General features: G+C 41.1%; 1 protein-coding gene and 1 long non-coding RNA gene across 4 annotated transcripts in view; both read right to left on the reverse strand.

Annotated features, from left to right (window-relative positions):
• The window catches only part of LOC134295981 (uncharacterized), a 45,915-nt gene extending 21,809 nt beyond the window's left edge, over nt 1-24,106 (reverse strand). The window contains exon 1 of the long non-coding RNA XR_010002514.1: nt 1,686-24,106. This is a non-coding gene — a long non-coding RNA (uncharacterized LOC134295981). The remainder of the gene's footprint in view (nt 1-1,685) is intronic.
• Nucleotides 1-24,112, reverse strand: part of fhit (fragile histidine triad diadenosine triphosphatase) — a 998,292-nt gene that overhangs the window by 521,748 nt on the left and 452,432 nt on the right. The window lies entirely within an intron of this gene.

Consider the following 24,112-nt stretch of genomic DNA (forward strand, 5'->3'; position numbering starts at 1 on the left):
TATCTGAATAAAAATGTTTTAGCCTGCCTTTGGAAAGGCAGCAGGGAGGGGGCCATTCTGGGCAGGGAGTTGTGGAGCAGAGAGAGTGCCACTGAAAAGGCCCCCTCTGTCGTTCCCACCAACCGGGCTTGAGATGGAGGTAGGACGAAGATCCTCTCCTGAAGATCTGAGGGCCCAGGCAAGTTTGTACAAAGAAATGCGATCAGCCAAATAGCCTGGGTCTGAACCATCTAAGATTTTAAAGGTCATAACCACCACTTTGAATTGTGCTCGGAAACAGACTGGCAGCCAGTGGAGCTGCTGCAATGGAGGGTGTGTGTGTGTGGGGGGGGGGGGGGGTGGAGGGTGTTCACTCCCTGTAGCCAGCCTCTGTTAGCAACCTGGCTGCAGCTCTTTGGACTAGCTGAAGATTCTGTACACTCTTCAGAGGCAGCCCAACATAGAGCATGTTGCAGTAATCCAGACAGGATGGAACTGAGGCATGTACCACCATGCCCAGATCTAGCTTCTCACGGAACGGGCACAGTTGGCACACAATCTTTAATTGTACAAAGGCCCTTCTGGCCATGGCCAACATCTGGGCCTCCAGGTTCAGTGCCAATTCCAGGAGGACCCCCAAACTGCAGACCTGTGTCTTTAGGGGGAGGGTGACTCCACCCAGAACAGGCTGGATCCCTATTCCCTGGTCTGCCTTCCAACTGACCAAGAGCATCTCTGTCTTGTCTGGGTTAAGTTTCAATTTGTTTGCTCTCATCCAGTCCTTTATTGATGACATGCACTGGACTGAGGACAGCTTCCTTGGCATTAGGTGGAAAGGAGTAGTAGAGTTGGATGTCATCTGCATACAGGTGGTATCGTACTCCAAAACTCCAGATGACTTCTTCCAGTGGTTTCATGTATATATTAAACAGCATGGGGACAAAATGGAACCCTGAGGAATCCCATTGGTCAACAGCCAGGGGTTCGAATAGGAGTCCCCCAACACCACCTTCTGGGTATGGCCCTCTAGGAAGGACTGGAGCCACTGCAAGACAGTGCCTCCCAGTCCCGTCCCAGCAAAACAACCCAGAAGGATACCTTGGTTAATGGTATCAAAAGCTGCTGAGAGGTCCAGGAGAACCAACAGGGCCACATTCCCCCTATCTAGTTCTCTGCGTAGGTCAGGGCTGTCTCTGTTCCACAGCCAAGTCTGAAACCAGATTGAAATCAATCTAGATAATCCGTTTCATTCAGAAATCGCTGGAGTTGGAAGGCCACCACATTCTCCAGAACCTTGCTCAGAAAGGGAAGGTTGGAGACTGGCCGATAAGTATACATTTTACTGCCTCATCACACTAGAGCATGGATCCACTTTAAATCTGGTTTCTGCCTCCTGAAGAACTCTGGGGTCTATAGTTTTCTGAGGCTCAGGGCCTCTCTGGCTAAGCAGTTAAAGGCCCCTCCCTAAACTACAAGCCCCAGAATTCTGTAGGAGGCAGAAACTGGGTTTAAAGTGGATCCATGCGTTAGTATGATGAGGTCCAGAGGGGTTCAGGGATGGCTTTTTAATATAGATTTCACAACTGCCTCCTTTGGGCAAGTTGGAATTCTCCCTTGTTCCAAGGAGGCATTGACCATCACCTTCACCCACTCTGCCAGTCCCCCCAGAAAGGGCAAGGAACTAGAATACATATGGTAGTGCTCACCTCTCCAAGGATCCTGTCCAAATCTTCAGGCTGCACCAGGAGCTGAGGTCAGAGGCAGCCCACAACAAGCGAACGTTGCCTCCTCCTTCCAAGCTCCTGGCTATTGGTCTTTCTGGCTCTTTTCGGTGGTGCTGTTGAGGCCTCTGTGTGCTCTAGCTGCAAATGTTCAATGCTATGGAATCATGAGAGTTGTAGTTAGGTGATGCACCAGCAGTATTTGGCAGAGAAGACTTTCTAAGACAACAATTCCCATAAAATTGAGCCATAGCAGTTAAAGTGGTGTCAAACTCTACGTTGTAGATACACCTTTAGTGTTTTAGAAGAAAAGGGTTTTCATTACCTTACTGTAATTGCCTTGCAATGGTATGCTATCAAAGGTTTTAAAATCTGTAGCTAGTTTAGTTATATTGTAAAAATAATTTTTGCCTGTTTTTAGCCATATATGTAAAAAGAAAGATGATAGGGGTAAAGGGGGAGGGTGTAAAGGGGGAGGGTGTAGAAACGTGATGGCATTTTAAGAGTTTATTTTCCCACGTGCTTCCATAAACCCACTTCTTCACATGCCGCTCATTACTGCAACTGAATCAATGAGTTTATATCCACAAAAGCTCTCGTGAAACTAAAAACCAGTTAACCTTAAAGGTGCTGCCACATTTCTTTTTTGTCTCCCCTTCTTTCTTCCTTTTTATGCTGCAAGAACTAAAACCACTACTTCTTTGATAGCTATATATGAATATAACTGTGCCTGCTCATTTTTATGAGCTACTTTGAGGCTCAATTTTGAGAAGAAAGCAGATGACAAATAAATGAAATGATTGCTTACTTTAAGTGTTTTTTTTCCTAAACAAATTTAATAGGTATGGACCATTAACATTAGAATAACATATTAATTTATTGTAATCACAAATTCATTTATTACTAACAAATTAATTTTGGAATGAATGTCAGTGTGTCAACTTTAACACCCATATTTGCTAACTCTAGCTTTAGAAAATACATAGATTTGGGTTTGAAGGTCTTGGAAGGAATTTCTCGATCCATTTCAGTCAGAAAAATGTTTGTGTCAGTCATTTAGCACAAAGAAAGAAACTTCCTTTTTCCCATGGCTTGGTACATGCAGAACCAAAAAGCTCCATCAGAAGGTTGGATTTCAAATAACCTTTCTTTACTCGTCATAGACATTATATTTTGGTTGCAGGCTCTTTTACAAAACTTCGGGGATAATCTACCGAAGAACTGAAGGGGGGTGGGGGAGAGGGTTGCTGCCCTGGCTACCTTGCATTCCCTCCATCTTCAGTAATACTGCCAGAAATTAATTGGCACTAATTCATTTGTTCACAGTTGTATCTGAGATGTTGCTCATAAACAGCAGACATGGTTCCTTGATTCCAGATATGTAATTAATTCAAGAAAAGGCTGCTGTAAAAATAACAATCCAATACAGCCTCAGCAGGTGTCAGTGTAGTCAGGAGAACATATCACAGTAGGAGGAACACACGGAATGTCAGCAGTACTCCAGGATTTGCAAATACTTTAGTTGGAGGAGGGGGAAAAGAGGAAGAAAAATACATTCTCTTGGAGGTAATTAAGAGGCAACCTAGGCTGGTGTGGTTGCATTGATTTCAGCGACACTGCACAAACCTGTGGTTGAATGAAATGACCCTTCTTTCTGTTTGCACTGGGTGTAAGCATTAACTTAACACTTTAGTATAAAATGAGCTGATGGTGGAATTAATGTTAGGAACAACAGTTGGTTCAGGATGTATGTGTTTGTATGTGTGTATAAGGTGACATTTTTATAGGTGACTTGTTCCGAACTCATTGATACGTGTTTTTAAAAAGAGAGAGAAACTGATTTAGATTCCATCAGGGAATCATTCCTACAACTGCAGTCACATTTAGATGGCCTCACATTGATCTGGCCACAGCAGTGCACACTTGGGGGCTCTGGAGCACATGCAAAGCTCCAGTTAAGCAGGATTATGCTTTCAGTGAACTGAGGCATCTGTTGAGTCTTCAGTGGGAATTGACTACTGTACAAACAAAAGTGTTTTGTAAAACTCCATTTACAAGGGGCCATATGTGTTCATCAGATCTCTCCCAACCATGCAGCTATGGAGTAGTGAGGTAATGCAGGTGTTTTATGTAGACACTTGTGATTTTGTCATCTTTCTCCAATAGATGTTTCTAAGGCATTGGTTCTCAGCCTGTGGATCCCCAGATGTTTTGGACTTAAACTTCCAGAAATTCTAACAGCTGGTAAACTGGCTAGAATTTTTGGGAGTTGTAGGTCAAAACACCTGGGGACCCACAGACTGAGAACCATTGCTCTAAGGAAACTGGATCCATATCTACACATTGTTGACTCATCATTCAGTTGCTGCAGTGAGTCCACACAACACATGGATCAGATGCACAGTAAACTCATTGCAACGAGTTGTTTACCCACCCCAAGGGGTTACTCTAAGTTTCCAGATAGCTGAGGAGTGATCTTGCATCCACACCACTAACAGTCCCAACACTGCCTTGCTACCAGCAAGCAGTTCTCTTCCAGAAGAGAACTGACAGAATCACATTTCTGACAATCTCATATTGTCTGCTGAGCAAAATGACCAGAAATGTGATGCTGCCAGCAAGCTCACCTTTGGAGAGAGCTGCCTGCTGGTGGCAAGGTGGCAGGGGTCCTGATATACCCTCAAACCTAGCAATCATTTGAACAGAGAAAGGGCTTCCAGGGCTGCACTGGAGCAATTCAGGAGCCCTTTAAACTGACATTTTCTTGAGAGTTCAGATACGGTCCTAGATTATTTATTTATTTTTCAAACTTATATGCCGCCACTCCCCTAGGGCTCGAGGCGGCTTACCAGATGGCTATACATTTTATACAAAAATGATCACCAGGCTACTCCTAACGTATTTACCCCATAATGGGTCCCCATTACATAATAATATTGCAAAGGAACATACCAGATGGTACTGTCATTAGAGAAGAAGGAGAACAAATGTTGGCAGCAGTACTATTGCTGGTTTTCTATTGCAGAGACAGAGGGTATAAAGGTTAATAAGGCAGTGCCTTATTCTTTGTTCCTCAAAGCATCTTTCAGGTGTAATTTCTGGCATATATCTATGGCAAAATATGCAAACACTGTCAAAGAAGCTTACCCAGACATCCATGCACTGGTAAGTGCCCTCAACAAGCAGGAAGACTCTTTCTTTACATGCTATTCCCCATAGCAGTACCACTGTAAAGAGTTACTACAAATATTAGGCATACCAGATAGGATCTCTATGGCAAGGATGGACACCTGTGACTTTGAGTCTGTTTTGGTGGCCCTCAAACCCTCCAATCTCCCCAAACTACCTTTTCATTGTTCAAAAAAGGGATTCCTTATTTTCTCCAAAAGCTTCTTATACTCACATACTGGTTAAAATACAAAAACACATATTTTACAAACTGAAACATAGGCGACTACTTTGTTCATTACTACTCCATAGAGTTGCTCAAATAATTCGATTTCCCCGTTTGTCGTTAGTAATTTGTTTGTTTTGTCACTTTTGAAGTGATATTAGAATCGCATTATCCCGTTGTTGTGTATCCCACGGTTTTGAACCGCGATAGGCAATTTTTCTGATGTCGTTTTTTTTCGTTAGAAAAACATGCATTTGCAAATCACCCAAACTTGTTTCAGTGCACTGGGGCAGCCTAGCTTGTTGTTTCCCCCTTGTAGCCAATCGGAGAGCACGTTTAACTCAGGGGAGGGGCTTGTATGTGCTGAATCAAAAGAGACTGCAGGGAGCCTCGTGGCTCATTCACTCCGGGGATCTGGAGAGAGAGGGTGGTTGGAAGGCTAGGCTTAGACTGAGATTCCAGCAAGATTTCAGTGCTGCATCACAGCTTCCTTGGCTGAGCTAAGCTTGATCCAAAGAAGACCGGGGGGGGGGGGGGAAGGGTGGGTGAGGAGGGAAAGAAGGGTGGGTTTTTCTGGAGGAAGGAGGGTGTTTTTAAAAAGGGCCTGTGTGTGGGCTTTTTTCTCCACCAGCTTGGAGTTTGCCATTTTCCCACCCACTGCAATTTTTCTGCTGGTGGCAAAAGGATTACTAATTTAGCAGCTTTTTTTGGGGGGGGGGGGGGTATTAGGAATCTTTTCATTGCAACTCCCATAATCCACACAAATACAACTTGGACAAAAGGAAGGCTGTATTTTTCCTTTTTATTTTATTGCACTGCACTTTGGCTGGTATCTTACTCCTATCAACACTTGTAAAGTCAGGCAAACGGTACAGCAGCACCCATAATCCACAGAAATAGAACTTGTTCAAAAAGGGAGGCTGTATTTCTGCCTTTTATTTTCCTGCAGTGCACATTAGTGCGGTTTGGCTGGTATCTTTCTCCTATCAATGCTTGTAAAGTCAGGCAAACGGTGCAGCAGCACCCATAATCCACAGAAATAGAACTTGTACAACAAGGGGGGGGGTACTTTTCCCTTTTATTTTCCTGCACGTTAGTGCAGTTTGGCTGGTATCTTACTCCTATCAACGCTTGTAAAGTCAGGCAAACGGTGCAGCAGCACCCATAATCCACAGAAATAGAACTTGTACAAAAAGCGGGGGGATACTTTTCCCTTTTATTTTCCTGCACGTTAGTGCAGTTTGGCTGGTATCTTACTCCTATCAACGCTTGTAAAGTCAGGCAAACGGTGCAGCAGAACCCATAATCCACAGAAATAGAACTTGTTCAAAAAGGGAGGCTGTATTTCTGCCTTTTATTTTCCTGCAGTGCACATTAGTGCGGTTTGGGTAGTATCTTTCTCCTATCAACGCTTGTAAAGTCAGGCAAACAGTGCAGCAGCACCCATAATCCACAGAAATAGAACTTTGTACAAAAATTGGGGGGGGGGATACTTTTCCCTTTTCTTTTCCTGCACGTTGGTGTAGTTTGGCTGGGTACCTTACTCCTATCAACGCTTGTAAAGTCAGGCAAACAGTGCAGCACCACCCATAATCTACAGAAGCAATATTACACAAGTAGAAGGAGGTTCACAGTGAAGGAAACCCCATTGAACAGGAAATAACAATTTAAAAGCAGGAACAGATTTTTGCAATTGTTAAATAAAGATTTTTTATATAAACTATGAAATTGCGCAATAAATCTGCGGAAAGGGCAAACGCTCTGCAGTTTGGTGAGCAAGCAGTGTGGATTGTGTTCTAGCACTGTACCAAATTTGATCAGGATAGCTGAAAAAATGAGTGCAGGAGAGCCCCGTAAAAGCCCCCTCCCGGGCTGTTTTGGGCCACTGCGCATGTGCGTCTGCCATTAACGAATTACTTTTGAAACTAACGAATTTTCCTTAAATTTCAAAAAGTTTTGAGGGCAAAATGTGGAAATGACATCAGAAACGAAACGCTAGCGCCCCCTACTTTTGAAACGAGTTTAGAATCATTTTTTTTCATGGATCGTTCAAGCCTACTACTCCAGTTTGACTGCAAGCAGACTTGGTGAACATGGTTGCTAGCGGTGCAGGGACACTGCTTTATAGAGCACCACGGGTGTGTCTTTCTGGGTTGGCTGCCAAAACAAGGGCAGAATGACAGGCTGTGATTCTTCACTTGCTCAGCATCAAGTCTATCCAATTCACATATTCAGCAATGGAGCTATTCACAAGATTGGAGGGAACAAAAATAAGGTCTATGACAAATATCAGAAAAGAGCATTTTCTTTTTTATGGTGTCTTAACTGGAGCAAATGCAAGATTGCACTCATTTTAACACTGTCTGATGCAGCAGAGATGTGAGACAGATATGGCAGGCAATTGTTGTGCTCAGATGGATTTTATCTGCCATTAAAATACAGCTACCCTTTTTGAATCACCAACATAAAACTCTGAAAGACAAGTTGGGAGGGGGAACGGATGTGCATCTGACACTGTAAAAAATAAAAAAATAAAAATCCACAACTAAGAAAGATGTTGCTGCAAGAAAAACCTAACATCTTTTGCAAGGCTTTAATGAATGGCTTTTCAATTTTGCTCAACAGTAATTATACGGTATGTATTTCCAGAAGCATTGCACTCAGGAAGGGAGTGGGGAATTTGTGCACTGATGCATTTACATTTATGAATTACGAATAGGTCAAACATAATACTCATGTTATATTCTGCACCAGATTTCTGACTTTCTGTATTTACTAAGGATGTGTTCCAAAAGCCAGCACACAAAAATACAGAAAATTAAAAACAGATGAAAGATCCACAGAAATAAATTCCTTAGGAAGGATATGGATATTTACTCTTGGCTCATTCAGAAGATGCTGGCTGCTATGGATGTATTCATTTATTTATTTACCCTATTTATATCCCGCCTTTTTCTTCCCCGAAAGGGACTCAAGGCAGCTTACATATGGTAATTGCTCAATGCCTTAAAAACACATACAAAACATAAGCTTAAAATAAATTGAATTAAAATTAATACATATTAAACATTTAAAACATTATATTCAATATTGAAGTCACGCCATCCAGAAATTGTAGTCTAAGGCCGTTCCGTAGTCATAGCACGTATTCCAAATCTATTATTGCACTACGCTATTCTCTGAAAGCCTTATCCCAGAGCCAGGTTTTTACTTTCCCTCTGAATGTTAGGAGGGAAGGGGCTGATCTAATGTTGTGAGGGAGGGAGTTCCACAGCTGAGGGGCCACCACCGAGAAGGCCCTGTCTCTTGTCCCCGCCAGTTGCACTTGCGAAGCAGGTGGGACCAAGAGCAGGGCCTCCCCAGATGATCTTAATCTTTGAAGTGGTTCATATGGGAAGATATGTTCAGACAGATAAGCTGAGCCGGAACCATTTAGGGCTTTATAGGCTAAAGCCAGAACTTTGAATTCTGCTTGGTAGCAGACTGGCAGCCAGTGGAGCTGGCACAACAGGGGACTTGTGTGCTCCCTGTACACCACTCTGGTGAGCAATCTTGTTGCCACCCGTTGAACTAATTGAAGCTTCTGAACAGTCTTCAAAGGCAGCCCCATGTAGAGCACATTGCAGTAATCTATAAAGTATGTAACAAGAGCGTGGACCACCCTGGTGAAGGCAGACATCCCAAGGTATGGGCACAACTGGCGCACATGTTTTAATTGTGCGAAAGCTCCCCTGGCCATTGCCAAAACCTGGGGTTCCAGGCTCAGCGATGAGTCCAGGAGAACCCTCAAACTGCCATCCTATGTCTTCAGGGGGAATGTAACTCCATCCAACACAGGTTGTGTAACCCTATACCCTGTTCAGCCTTGTGACTGACCAGGAGGACCACTGTCTTGCCTGGATTCAGTTTCAATTTCAATGTAGACAGAGATATATTAAGATCTCTCTTAATATTGGGGGATCCAGCCCTGATCTGTCATTCAGACATTCACCAGTTTGTGCAACACTGGAGACTTTTCATGTCTTCATTCTTTCCCAAAACAGTGTTTGGCTCATATCTTGGTTTGGCGCTGCCAACTGCTACTGAGCAAGGATGATATTCTGAGTAAGGCTCAGACATTTCCCTTATTTTTTCTGTGTGAAGTAATGAGGGACGACAGCCAAGATGACCGCTTACTCCCACTCTCAGGTATTGTTCTCATCCAGCTCCATGCCAGTCAACCAAAACCATATATTCAATATGCTGTTGGTTAATTGGTTTTATTTTTTAAAAAGAAAAAAAACACATTCTCTGATGTGATGTACTTGAACGAAAACGGGCATGGTGCCACATAGTGTGTTGGAATCAGGCTCAAAGTCTCCCTTGCAATCATGATCTCAATTTTCCCTGACGCACATAGCTGAATGTGCTCTGCAAAAGGTTTCAGCTACATTAAAAATAAAAATGAGCAAGTCTTTGGTAACTTTAAGAGTTATACGAAAAAGTATATTTCAGCAGGTACAACTGAAGTAGAGAAAACTTTTGTATATTTAATATTTGAAAGTCAAGGAAGATATTTCAGCAGGTATAACTGAAGTCCACAAAAGTCAACATGGGTCCTGCCCTCTTCTTTATATCCCTGTCATCATTGACATTATTTAATTTTTCCTATACTATCCATGAAATAAAGAAGACAAATGTGAGGACAAAGAAATGCCCCAGAATTTTATTGGAATTCATTGTCGCAATCATGATCAGGCCAAGGATGTGTTTCATAATCCTATGCATGCTGCTCAGAAGGAAACAGACTTTACTGTGCACATACCCCTTACTTTTCTTCTTTGCCATATGAGGGACGATGTATCCAAATAGAAGATTGGAATGGCAATAAATGGTATGGAAGCTACATCTCTTTATGCCAATACAGAACTAACTCAGTTGCTCTAAACATCTTTTGTGTGTGTGCTTAGAAGCCTTTCCAATGCTGTGGATTGCACTGTGGGGAGAGAGGTATAATGGGAGGGATGAGGGCATTTCCTCCCAATAAGAATTCTAGTCCCCAATGCATTTTTCTCAGGTCTTCAAATTCTTACCATTGAAGAGAATAAGACATTGAAAAAATTCACACCTAGAACATAGAAAACATTCAAAACCAGAACCCGTGAATTCCTTGTATTTGTTGTGATCGCTTGGTAACTTTCCCTTTCTAAATGCTCAACTGAAAATTAAGGTTATTGCAATGATAGAATTTTTTTTTTCGTGTCAGGAGCAACTTGAGTCGCTTCTGGAGTGAGAGAATTGAATGTCTGAAAGGACGTTGCCATGGGGACGTCCGGATATTTTGATGTTTTTACCATCCTTGTGGGAGGCTTCTCTCACGTCCCCGTGTGGAGCTGGAGCTGATAGAGGGAGCTCATCCACACTCTCCCCAGGTGGGATTCGAACCTGGCAGTTTTCAGGTCAGCAACCCAACCTTCAGGTCACTTAGTCCACTACGCCATCTGGGGGCTCCATGATAGAAATATGATGACTGAGCTTGTGTGGACCATAGAGGAATTAAAAGTTCTAGCTAGAGTAATTCAGCTACTTGTGATGAGTTTTTGTCCCCCTGCTGGATTATGCAGGAATTTTATCTATTTTGATTAAACAAATGACATACTCTAGTTATTTAAAAAGTTATTTTAAAGCATCAAGCCTTGCTATTGGACTGCAACTGCCAGCATTCCTCATGATGAGTTGTGATGACTCGAGCCCCTTCCACACAGCTGAATAAAACCCCACATTATCTGCTTTGAACTGGCAGTGTGGACTCGGATATTCCAGTTCAAAGCAGATATTGTGGGTTATTCTGCCTTGATATTCTGGGTTATATGGCTGTGTGGAAGGGCCCATGGCCTGCTGGGATTACCAGTTTAACAATATCTGGAACACTACATGATCCCCTCCTTAAAGGAAGTTCTTAAGAATTTTGAATAACTTTTAGAATTCTGCCTATTTAATCTATGGTATGTGAGAGGTTCATAAACAACATGCATCCTGCTGGGGGTGAGTGGGAAAAGAAAGAAGAGAAAATATTCACAAGATCAGTGACAAAATCTCATTATACATATTGTTAGACATCATGGCTTCAGGACAGCATTCTTCAATCTAGCACTTTCCAGTTGTGTTAAACAACTAATATGAACATCCTCAGGCAGAGGCAGGATTCTTGGTGTGGGAAATGCCAGATTTGGGAGGAAATTTATACTCCCACAAGAAGTTTACAGCCAGTGATGTCAATCAAAGTATGATAGTACTATGTTCAATGTGTATCCCAGGATTTCTAACATTAGCTTTAATGATTAACATAATAGCAACTGAATGTGTTCAATATTTTACCATTTAATGTAAATGTGAATGGATTAGATTCGTGAGCTTCCTAAATGTTAAAGGAACACGTTAAGCCTTCCATTATGATTAACTTTTGAGCCATAGCCAAGTGTTGCAGTGACGCCACCACACTTCAGTCTAAGAAAGAGAGAAATCCTGATTATAGATAAATCATGAAACATGTCTCTCCTCTTCCCCCTAAGTTACTTTCTTATCACAACCCTCTGTTCCCACATGCCACAAACCCACACAAGATGATGTTATGGAAACATCTAGGAATGTACATATTACACCCATATTAAAGTCACTCTACCAGGTGCCAATTGGTTTCCAGCTAAAGTACAAAGTGTTGGTTTTGACCTTTAAAGCCCTACGTGGTTTGGGTCCAGGTTACCTACAGGATTGCCTTCTCTCATACAATCAGCCACTTTGGACACTAAGGTGCTCTGGTGGGCAGCTACTCTAACCAGCAGAACTCAAATGGCCACCTTCACCCAGAGGACCTTTTCATCAGCTGCCCCAATACTGTGGAATGACCTTCTGGAAGAGATTTAACAGCTAAATTAGCTGTCAGAATTTAAGACACAATTGAAAACTTATCTTTTCCGGAAGACCTACCCAGTCAATTTTTAACTAGTAAATTTTAACCTACATTTTAGCTGTATGTATCTGGTTATATGTGTTCCTCTGATGGTGCAGTGGGTTAAACCACTGAGCTGCAGAACTAGCTGTTCGAAAGATCGGTGGTTCGAATCCAAGGAGCAGAGTGAGCTCATGCTGTTAGCCCCAGCTTCTGCCATCCTAGCAGTTCAAAAACATGCATAATGCAAATAGATCAATAGGTACCACTCTGGCAGGAAAGTAATGGCACTCCATGCAGTCATGCTGGACACATTACCTTACAGACAATGCCGGCTTAAAAATGGAGATGAGCACCACACCCCAGAGTCAGACACAACTGGACTTGATGTCAGGGAAAAACCTTTACCTTTACTATCTTGTCATATGTATTTTAGTAGTGTTGTATATTATCTCTTTTTTTAAATCATGTTGTATGCTACCTCAAGCTGCTAGGAAAAGTGGGTAGTAAATAAAAATAATAATGATAACAATATGCTAGGCTTGAGGGCTGAAGGTATGCCTTTGATAAGATGTTTAGGAAATCATCAACCATATAGCCCTTCCATGGGTTTTCAAAGCATTCTGGAAATATAGGAAACATAGCAACATATGGTGCCTGTGTGCATGCACACTATGTCTTACATTATTGCCCATCCAGTTCCATTTATGATGACATTGGCCTTAAATACAACCCAAACAGGAACACATGGTGTATATATAATTACAGAGAATCCTTGGATATATTTCTCAGATGTTTCCCATTTTGAATCTGTTTACAGAAACTGATGTTACATATTTACACTGAAGGGGGAAAATAGCACAGCAGTGTGCATTCTCAGAAGAGCTTTCCAGATGTGCTCTCCCACCTAGGCAATGGGGTTTTTTTCCTGAGCTGCTCAACTGAATATGTTAATCAAAGCAAATGTATCAAAGTTTAAGACTGCCTGCTGACTTTTATGCTGAGACTAACAACTGACAGGGTATAAGAGAACAAGCTGGTTTAGCACCACAAATCAGTGGACAATCTTACATTTACCCACCCAAAACAGATTATGTTTGGCATAGCCACTGAAGACAGTCACCCATCAGTTCAGTTAGCACTTAAATGTATGAAAGTTTAAGACTGCCTGCTGACTTTTGTCCTGAAACTAACTGGCAGGGTATAAGGGAATGGGAGAATCTCTGTGTAATTCCTCGATTATGGCAGTCTTGTCAAAAGGCCTGTTGGCTTACCAAGTGATTCTGCAGATGCTTCATTTTAGAAGTAGTTCACAGATGAGATTCAAATGGCACTGTTGTTGAAACTTTCTTATCAACTTTTATTTCTTGCCCAAACTGAGATTGATTCCAATGTAAAAGTAACTCTGATCTAACTTGATTTACATAGGTGCCTGGGAATTTGAGGAAAACACACAAACAAAAACCCTTTTTAAAACATGAATAAACACTTATCCATGTATCTCTAGGGCTCCTTCCACACAGCTGAATAAAATCCAGCATTATCTGCTTTGAACTGGAATATATGGCAGTTTGGATTCAGATAACCCAGTTCAAAGCAGATATTTTGGGATTTTTTGCCTTGATATTCTGGGTTGTATGGCTGTGTGGAAGGGTCCAAGGTTTTCCAGCATGGTACTATGGTCAACTTCTATTAGAAGCTGACCACAGAATCACACTGAAGTACCTAAAAATTCCTAGAGATAACATTAAATCTGTCAAAGTCAAAACATATCCTGTGACGTCCTGCCCCTTTCACTGCTTTGCTAATATCCTTAATGTTATTAGGTTTTAATCTCATGTTTATAAGGGCAAGATTCTTAGCACATAAGAACTGAAATATTCCTTGGTGGCTTTTCAATCCAGAGATTACCAACTGTGCTTCAAATCAAAAGATTGCAATAGTAAATCAGCTTTTAGTGCCTTTTTTAGTGCCTACAGACCTGAAGTAAGCCTTATGTCCCTAACTCTAGATATGCAGAAGTGATGGTAAGGACTGAATGTGATTTGTTCTTGTTGGATGCCTTCAAATTATTTCTGACCTATGGCAATCTCAAAGTGACACTATCACTGCAGGGTTTTCCTTGCAAGATTTGTTCAGAGGAGGATTGTCATTGCCTTCCTTGAGGCTAAGAGAGTGATACTTGTCCAAAATCTCTCAGTGGGTTTCTATGAGAGAGCTGAAGCTTTTCCTCCAGAGCCATAATCCAACTCTGAAGGCAATTGTATTTAGACAGCCTTTCAATCTGGAAGGAAAAAAGCCATCCCTTCAAATGTAACACAGCACGGATGGTGAAAGTAACATACAAACTAAATTCTACATGAGACAACCATTTCCCCCCTTACTATTGATATCCATTTCATTTACTTTACAAACATAGAAAGCTATTTCTCTCGACGAAACAGATATATCCATCTTTGGAGGGATACTTTCTTATTTGCATAATAGTGAACTTCCCAAACACTTAAATCTACAAATGAAGACACATTATGAGTACATATTACACTTGTCCTGATTTGGCAGGGACAGTCAGATTTGATCTTCTGTCATCTCACTTCTTCACTTTTAAAACGTCCCAGATTCTCTTTTCCTCCCTGCACTTTCTCCTTTTGTACTTAGTTTACTTCAGCTACTGCAAACTGAGGACATGTCTGGGGCCAACCCAGAGCATTATTCCACGTGATGGCACCACACGCATCCTGTGTGATGCCACATTATTGTCCACAAAGACCAGTCTGGTCAATATCACATAGCTCTGCCGGTTTGTATCCTGTTTTCAGAATTACTGCCACCAGTTCCTCATCAGCCTTCATGGAAAGCTTCCCTGGTGCACCTTCACTTTTGCTTTCAGAAAAGGCACCTAGACATGTGGATCAACAAGGAAAGGTTGGTCTCTCCTTCCATGTTGATTGTATGGAAAAGGGAGGGAGGCACTCAATTTAGCTGTCCACATGGCAAAAGAAACCCAGGTTACTTTGGAATTGCCAGGAAAAACCAGATGCTTGGCTTGGAGAACAGCTATGGAAACGAGATTGATAAAAGAAATACCCACAACACACTCACAATTATATGTCACTGCCCCCGAAGTAGCTGAAGGACAACTGTGAGATTACCCTACAACCAAAAACATTTTGAACACCAATTCAACATATTTTAATCAGGCTAAAATCATGTTTCCTCAGTTTGAGGAAAAAATACTCTTTGAACCATAGCTTTGTAGTGACTTTTGAATGATGCTGTGCAATGGTAAGTGCTTCTGTCCGTGGTTAGGCAGCTTCAAATGTGTGCTACACAAACCTCGTGTAGTGAGGTCCTTAGACATATTATCTCTACCTGTTAAACTGAGCCCCCTTCCACACAGCTGAATAAAATCTCACATTTTCTGCTTTGAACTGGAATACATGGCAGTGTGGACTCAGATAAACCAGTTCAAAGCAGATGTAGTGGGATTTTCTGCCTTGATATTCTTGGTTATATGGCTGTGTGGAAGGACCCTGATATGGGATTTTTAGGTTGCAATAAGTTAATACCTTGTTTTCTGGGAGTTGTCAGCACTGAAATCACTGGTATTTACTATTTACTCACACACACACATGCACACCCACACACGAGTGTGCCAAAGCTTGTGTTCTTCAGGTATTCTGCTTAAGTCAGATCATGCTGTTTACTGTGTTGAGAAGCTGTTTAGTTTTCTCTTTGCCTCAGGCACAATAATATCTTTATCTGGCCTTGTGTGGTGATGATGCCAGCAACTTCATCCTATAACTTTGATCCAGTCACAAATTCTTTTAAAAGATGTATTTCTTTACTGTTCCCCCCTCGCTACACGCACCATTCCCTGTTTTTTCAATGCCTTGGAGTACTAATAACTGACTGATTTAGGTTAATCTGGATCCCACAAGTCTATCATCATCATCATTAAAAAAAGGTTGTTTCTTGAGGCACACCCTAGAAATACTTTATTAGCATACACTGGAGTATTGTATGAAACTGGAAAACTTCCATAAAACTCATTTATTCACTTATCTTGCCACTAGTTCCCACTTGGATTAATAATTCTGAATACACAGTAAAAATCTGACTTCAAGTAGAAATGCCAAGGGACCTATTTCCTAGAGCATCTATATCTTTATCTCCTGTTCCCTCAAATGCTGTAACATTGTCTGTTTTGATGCCATAGGCAGGAGCTAAAACTCACCTGAGTGAATTGAATATTGGATAGCCTGATTCGTTTTATTTACTTAAGATTTCTTCAAAGCCAGCAGCTGCACCCATTAGTGATTTTCTAGAAGAGACTGAATTTGGGCATGGGAAAGATGAATCACAGTTTAGAGAATGGAGCCTGAGATGCACATGCCCCACCAGGGGCAAGAATTTGATGTCTTTTCGCCATTTGCCATCTCTGAAATGTTTCCCATGTTGTATGATGAGTCATGCAAAGGCAATTCTAAAGCAATTTGCAAAATAGTATGAATGGTATAATTATGGAAGAGAAAGAGGACAAATAAGTTGGCTTTGTTTTTAAAAGCTGAGCACTTGGACTTCACCTACCGTGGCACAGATATAGGCAACTGAAAGAAAGATTTACACTAGACAGTAAAAATACTGGATTTGAAAGAGAATAATCAGAATTTGAAAAGGAATTATGTACTGTTGAAGAACACCTTATTGGAAAAAATATATAAAGTATTACTGAAGATGAAAATGGAACCAGAACCAATAAAGAAATGCATGGTTAAATGGGGACAAAATGTTGGACACAACGTAAAATTAGATAAATAGGGAAAATGTGGATTATTGTCTTAAAGAAAATTCCCTCTCTCCCCCCCCCCACCATCCCAACGCGAGATTTTCATGTGCCAGGAGCTCTGAGCGTAGGTGCCTGAACCAGGCCCCTCAGGTAAATTTAGGGGCAAAATGGGGGACTGGGAGGAGAAGAAGGGTGCCATCCTCCTCCTTCAGACTCCAGGAACCCAAAGAACTGGGATCACTGTGAGGAGTCAATCGCCAAAGTCCCAGCACCTCAACAGATTGGACATTTCAGTAAGGTTGAGGTGTCAAATTAATCCAGAGTAATCTATCTGTACACCTCAAGTAAACTCGTTACTCATTATGAGATTTAGGGCCTGTGTAGAAGGTCATAAGACCTTTTACTGTTTTTGTCCCTTTCTCCATCAGACATCATCTGGTTTCTCAATCCTGAACTCTGGCACCCAGAACTGGACCCAGATCTGACTTACTCTATGGAGAACACTGACATCAATTAAGTAAGAAACCCATCTTAGACAGGATCTACACTGCCCTATATCCCAGGATCTGATCCCAGATTATCTGTTTATCCCTGATTATCTGGCAGTGGAGACTCCTATAAACCAGTTCAAAGCAGATAATCTGAGATTAGATCCTGGATATCAACCAGTGTAGATCCAGCCTCAGTCCTAGACGTCATGACCTGTGGAATCAACACATTTTATTCATCATTCCAAAGTGTTGACTGGGGCACTTCCAGACAGCGCCAAAATATGCATTTTAAAACTAAGGCAAAAAATCCTGGGACCTGACAGCAGGTCCACAGAGAGACCTATCAGTCCCAGGAAATGGTCCTCTGCCATCCTCACATCTCCCTTTGAAGCGGATCAAGATGGAGGGCAGATGGGGAACATCCAGTGGAAGTTTGCTTTTTAAATACACTCCATTATGCACTGGACCTCATATGTGCACACGTGAATATCTTAATGTAAACACAAGCAGATTTCTTCTCTCTCTCTCTCCACCCATTTATTAATTCAAACTCTTGTTTAATATTATAAAGTGTATTATTTATTTATTTATTTACAGTATTTATATTCCACCCTTCTCACCCTGAAGGGGACTCAGGGCAGATCACAATGTACATATACAGAAGAGTGTCACTTATCCAAGCGAAACAGGCCGGCAGAAGCTTGGATAAGTGAATATCTTGGATAATAAGGAGGGATTAAGGAAAAGCCTATTAAACATCAAATTAGGTTATGATTTACAAATTAAGCACCCAAACATCATGTTATACAACAAATTTGACAGAAAAAGCAGTTCAATACGCAGTAATGTTATGTTGTAATAATTGTATTTACAAATTTAGCACCAAAATATCACGATATATTGTAAACATTGACTACAAAAATGCATTGGATAATCCAGAACCTTGGATAACCGAGGCTTGGATAAGTGAGACTCTACTGTATATGGCAAACATTCAATGCCATTAGACAAACAACACACGGACAGACATAGAGGCTATTTAAATTTCCTGTTTCTGGCTTTGTGAGGGTATGCTCAATTCCGGCCACAGGAGGAGCTTCTGCTTCATTATCCACTGTGACAACTAAGTCCTTTTAATGGAGTACTTCCTCAACTGGCACGCATACACTACTGGACGTTTTTATGGTGTTGTAAATAAGTTAAATTAGCCTCCCCGCATAAGTGGTCCCTAAATTTTCCTACTTGACAGATGCGACTTCTTTCGGGTTGCTTAGGTAAACAACGAGCTGGGGCTATTTAACAGTCAGGAACTCAATCCGACTTGGGCTTTGAACCCATGACCTCTCGATCAGTAGTGATTTATTGCAGCAGGCTACTAACCAGCTGCTCCACATAAAGAGCTTCAGAGAGTTCTAATTGTTTTCCACTTGTGCTTCCCTTGAGCCACCTGTGTGCCAATGGCTCCATGTTTTGACAGCCCCATCAGCTGACTAGCTGTTTCGGGCTTTTAACATGTGCATGTGCACTGGAGCATTTCACATAGGGGGGGGGGAGGGAAGGAAAGCTAGTGTTTTGCATGACTTCTGGGATACATAGTTATGTGAAGGTGTGCATTTTTTAAGCAGAATTGGGTTTTAAGCACACCTTTTTAACACACGTTTTTCAGCTGTTAATTTGATTTTGCCCGCACTTTGGCTAAACATTGTTTAGTCACACACACCCCCCCCCCCTTTTAACCTGGTTACATCCAGGTTTTTAGCCATGTATAGAAGGGCCTTTAGCATTCAGCAATTGATCCAATTGGTCTACTTTAGTGAGGACTCGCAATGGAATTCTATTAAGCATTCAGTTTGCTTCTTTAGGATAAAATCTATCTGCATGAAACAGAGTGGGGGGGTGATAGGACTATAACATTAAGTAAACACACACGCTTTGCATATTCTAGTGGTTCATTACCAGCATTAAGAAATTCCTTTAATCAAAATAGCAATAAATGGAAATGAAATGAAAAGCTTATAGTTGTTTAGAGATCTATGTAATTGAGGGTGTTGTGTGCATGGTATTTTTACTTGCTGCGGGTTTTGTTGCTATGTTTTCCTCAAAGTTTGTTAGGAGAAACAGAAAAAGAGCAATGTTTAGGATTATATGTCTTATACTGCTAGCTCCAGTATCAGTTATATGGACCTCAAGAGGCATTAAAAACTTGGTTAGTTTCAATGAAAATAAGGCCTTAAAATATGCAGCATGTTGTTTTAAAGCTGGTTTCTTTTGTTCTTCCTGAGATAATTAATTATTGACACATTTGGCAGCTGAATACAACACAACACATAACAGCACATCATGATAACTTGAGAACATATTCTACTTAGGAAAAAGAGAACTCTGGGGCACATCAAAAATTCACAGTTAGGAACTTTTCAGTAATAGCTGAAAAAGCTGGCTGCAAAGAGCAATCAGTTGTCTGATGTCAGCCTTATCATCTGCTAGTTTCCATAAATATGGAGAATAATTTTAACAACCAGATTCACAATAAGAATAAGATAATCATAGTAAGTTGAGAGGAGGAAGAACAATGTTATCATGGAGGTACTAAGTGATCTTAAAAACTGAGTAGGCTGGAAAGAGATAACAAATAAACACGAGAGAAAACTTGCAATTACCAAGAGGTTCAACAGATCTGTGATGATGAATTTCATCTACTTTCAAGACAAACAAACACTGTAAGTTTCAAATCTATCATGAACTGATGCCGGCAGAATAGAAGCTTTTAGGCAAAACTTTGGGACAATAACTTGCATGTACATGTTGTTTGGATTTGCTTGGAAAACAAAAATGTATTCCACTATGTGACTAACCATATGTATGTGTCTCTCTGTGCATCTGTTCTTTGACATAGTGAGAATTCACAGGCACCCCCCTTTCTCCAATGTTCTTTTTTATCATGCTGACTGAGAGATTCTGAGATTTGTAACACAACAACAACATTTTTTTCCAAGTACTAGTTAAAAGGTGACCTCCAGGTCTGTGCCTCCATCCTAATGTATACTAGCTGTTCCAAAGAAACATTGGAGCCACAGACCAACTAGAGGCATCTTAGATTCTCCATCTAATCTGATACTAATCTCATCTAATCTCATACTAATCTCCTCCAAGCCCACCAGATGTCCCTATTGGTAGGCAATCCTAGTTAATTTTCTGCTGTCCAATTTTCTCAACTGCTTTTCAAATGTCCCAGTTTTTTCTCCTCCCACATTTCCTCTTCATTCTCAGTTTACTTCAGTTGCTGCAAACTGAATTAAAGACGTAAAAGTACAATTAACTCAAGGGGAGGGGGAGGAGAGAAAAGGAGGTTGCCATACACAGCAGCCTCGGCAAAAGTGAACTCCAAATCTGTGTTGTGTGACTACATATTGTTTCCCAAGGAAAGAAAGTAGAATAAACACAATTTGCAAAAAACAGTGAAATGAGAAAGGCCTAACCATTCAGAAGGGCTTTGCCACCCACCTCCAAAATAAAGAGGTTACACAGCAGATGTGGGTTGAACGATAGCTAACCTTTATTATTGTTACCTAATTAAACTTTGTAACTTTGTAACTTGTAGCTAATTCTAAAGTGTGGCATGAACCTGGTATGAGTAAAGCTGAGTAGTGGCCCTTTTGGCCTACCCCTCGGCTACTTTGGGCAAAATACTTGTGTCCCCGTTTGCAATAACCCTGGGCTATCGCTAAGGGAAATGTGAAAGAGAATTCTGCCCCAAAGATTTATTGAGGCCAGATTCTCCCATTCCTAAGCCATTTCCATTTGCTCTAACCTCGACTATTTAAACCATAGGTAAGGGTTTCCATTCCTGGCCTATACACAATAATTGGTGCCTTGGGTGTACACCAAAATCAAATTCCTTGCTATTTAAAAACTGTACCTTTCCAATTCGCCCTCCTAAAACAGTATAGAGTAGGCAAATAAAACCAACCCCAAGAACATAGGAGGGAAGAAATTCCTACCTGGCCCCCAAAAGCAACCAGTTTAATTATATTGTTAATTGGCATGAGGGTGGATCAATGCTCCGTAGCAGAATGGAGAGAAGGGGTGGAATTCAACTTGTAGCTTCACCCCTAGAAAGTAGTCTCCTCTGGGGCTGCTTTCTTTCAGCTTCTTCCATGAGGGAGGAGGCAAAACACTTAGAATAGTAGAGTTGGAAGAGACCTCATGGGCCATCCAGTCCAACCTCCTGCCAAGAAGCAGGAAATAGCATTCAAAGCACCCCCGACAGATGGCCATCCAGCCTCTGTTTAAAAGCCTCCCAAGAAGGAGCCTCCACCACAGTCCGGGGGAGAGAGTTCCACTGCCGAACAGCCCTCACTGTGAGGAAGTTCTTCCTAATGTTCAGGTGGAATCTCCTTTCCTGTAGTTCCTCCTTTCCAACCCCCAGTTGCACGCGGGAAGGGAAGTTAATTCTTTGAGGAGATTTCTTTGGAATTGCAACATTCCTGGGACTATACATCAGGTGTTATCCTTTCTCACTCTCTTGTAGTCACATGGATTTCCCCTAGCTCTAATTTGTCTGAAATAGGATGAGAGACACATTCCTGATGTGTATTTTTAAAAACTCCCTTCAGTTTTATTTAATTGCTTTTTAGATTTATAAAAAAGTAAGACTTAGTTTTACTGATTTTCTGGAACCTGCTCCAAAAATGGCAATCTAATCATCCTCACAGCAAAACCTTTTTCTGCCAGATTGGTTCTGATCTGTCATAAGTGGTGAATCTTGTAAGTGGAATTATTGTAAGCCGCCCTGAGTCCCCTATGGGTGAGAAGGGTGGGATAGAAGTACTGTAATAAATAAATAAATAAATAATAAATCTAAAATGGCCCATGGACAAGAGAAGTTGATTTCTCCCTCCTCAATAAAGATACATTTCCTCAGTTATTCCCCATATTATAACACCATTCCAGCATTCCATTGCTGGGACACCAGCCATTGCTCTACTGATCACTGAAGAACAATTACATATTTTTAAAAGAATTCAACAACAACAAGGTCTGTTACCAGCAATATTTCTTCCAACTCCATCTACTACTATTAGAGTGTTTAGACTTTCCCCCACTGATTTTTTCCCCTTTTAAAAGAACAAGTTGGAAAAAATATTCAGCTGAGCCCTAGTTTTAACAGCTCTGGGAAGAAAAGTCAAGTCCCTACCCAAAGAAACTTAGCATCTCTATTTTAACATCACAGTTAACCAAAGGGAGAAAAGAGGAGAGGAAAGGAGGTTAAGCAATCAATAGACAAAGGAAGGAATTGGAGCAGTCGGGCGGGGTTAAACATAGGATGACTGCACAGTTACGTGTATTAAAGTTCCATTTAGGGCAAGCCTTAGTACTATCAGATTGATAAAGTAAAGAAATGATGTTTGTACTGAAGAATGGTTTGAAGCAAAAAAGTTGACATGACACAAGAATTCAAGAAGGATGTTCTAGAAATAAGGGGCAGCTTCTTCACACATCTCCATACATTCAAAGCAGTGCAGGAAATTCCTGATGAAAACTAAAGGTATTGACCCAGAAGTGTGTACGGAATCCATTTTTAACCAAAGTTAATCTAAGGTTGCCATATCAATTGAACTGGTGTTCTTATTATGTAAATTCAAGACATTAATTTTTGTATGTTCTAATATTCACAGCATTTTTACAGTTACATCTGAACTGAGATAATCTGTATACACAGAGTAATGCTTAAATTGCTGACTATTGCTGGATCTATTGCCAGCCTTAGATGTATCTCCACTATAGAATTATGGTAGTTTCACACTTTAATTGCCATGTCTCAACATTATATAATCATGGGAGTTGTAGTTAAAGGCTAGACACCATGTAAAACTACAACTCCAATGATTCCATATCCATAGCATTCAGCCATGGTATTTTAAGGCCCCATTTACACTGCCATGTAATGCAATTTGAACTGCATGATATGATCAGTGCAGACTCATACAATGCATATTGAACTGGATTGAGTCTACTTTGCCATATAATACAGTTCAATCTGCATAAAGAAGGACTTAAAGCCAACCTTAAAAACTGTGGCATAGACACTGAGAACTGTGAAGCCTTGGCCCTAAAGCACACTAACTGGAGGTCAGCTGTGACCAGCAGTGCTGCAGAATTTGAAGAGACACAAATGGAGGGCTTCAGGGAGAAACATATCAAGAGGAAGGTGCATCAAGCACCTTCCATCTGGAAACTGATGTCCTCACTATGGAAGAACATGCGGGTCAAGAATAGGTCTCCACAGTCACCTACACATCCACTGCCAAGACACTACACAATTGCTACGAGGGATCACCTAAGTAAGTAAGTAAGTAAGTAAGTAAATATAATGGCAGTGTAGATGGGGCCAAAGAGGTGCCAGACTACATTAATTCTACAGTGTAGATGCACCCTTGGAAAAGGAAGAGTGAAGATCAAATCTCTGCTTGGTCATAAAATTTATCAAGTAACCTCGGACCAGCACTACGCTTCACAAAATCTTTCCTACAGGGTAATTGGGGCAATAAATCGACAGAGGAAAACATGTAAAGTGTATAATTTTAGTGTAGTACAAATAACAGACCCATGAAAATATAACACCCAGTCCCCGAGAGTGACAGGACAAGATGCATCTCAACATGCAGGGGGACGTAAGGACAGAGAGACTGAAGGTCAAAAGCAGGGTCTGATCAGAGTAATAGATTAGATATTTTATTATTTCATCTACACAAAATGAATAATTTAATCTAAATAATAAAAATATTTTTTCATCCAACTAGTGCAGCC

The sequence above is a fragment of the Anolis carolinensis genome, chromosome 2, assembly GCF_035594765.1.
Source record: "Anolis carolinensis isolate JA03-04 chromosome 2, rAnoCar3.1.pri, whole genome shotgun sequence".
NCBI lineage: Eukaryota > Metazoa > Chordata > Lepidosauria > Squamata > Dactyloidae > Anolis > Anolis carolinensis.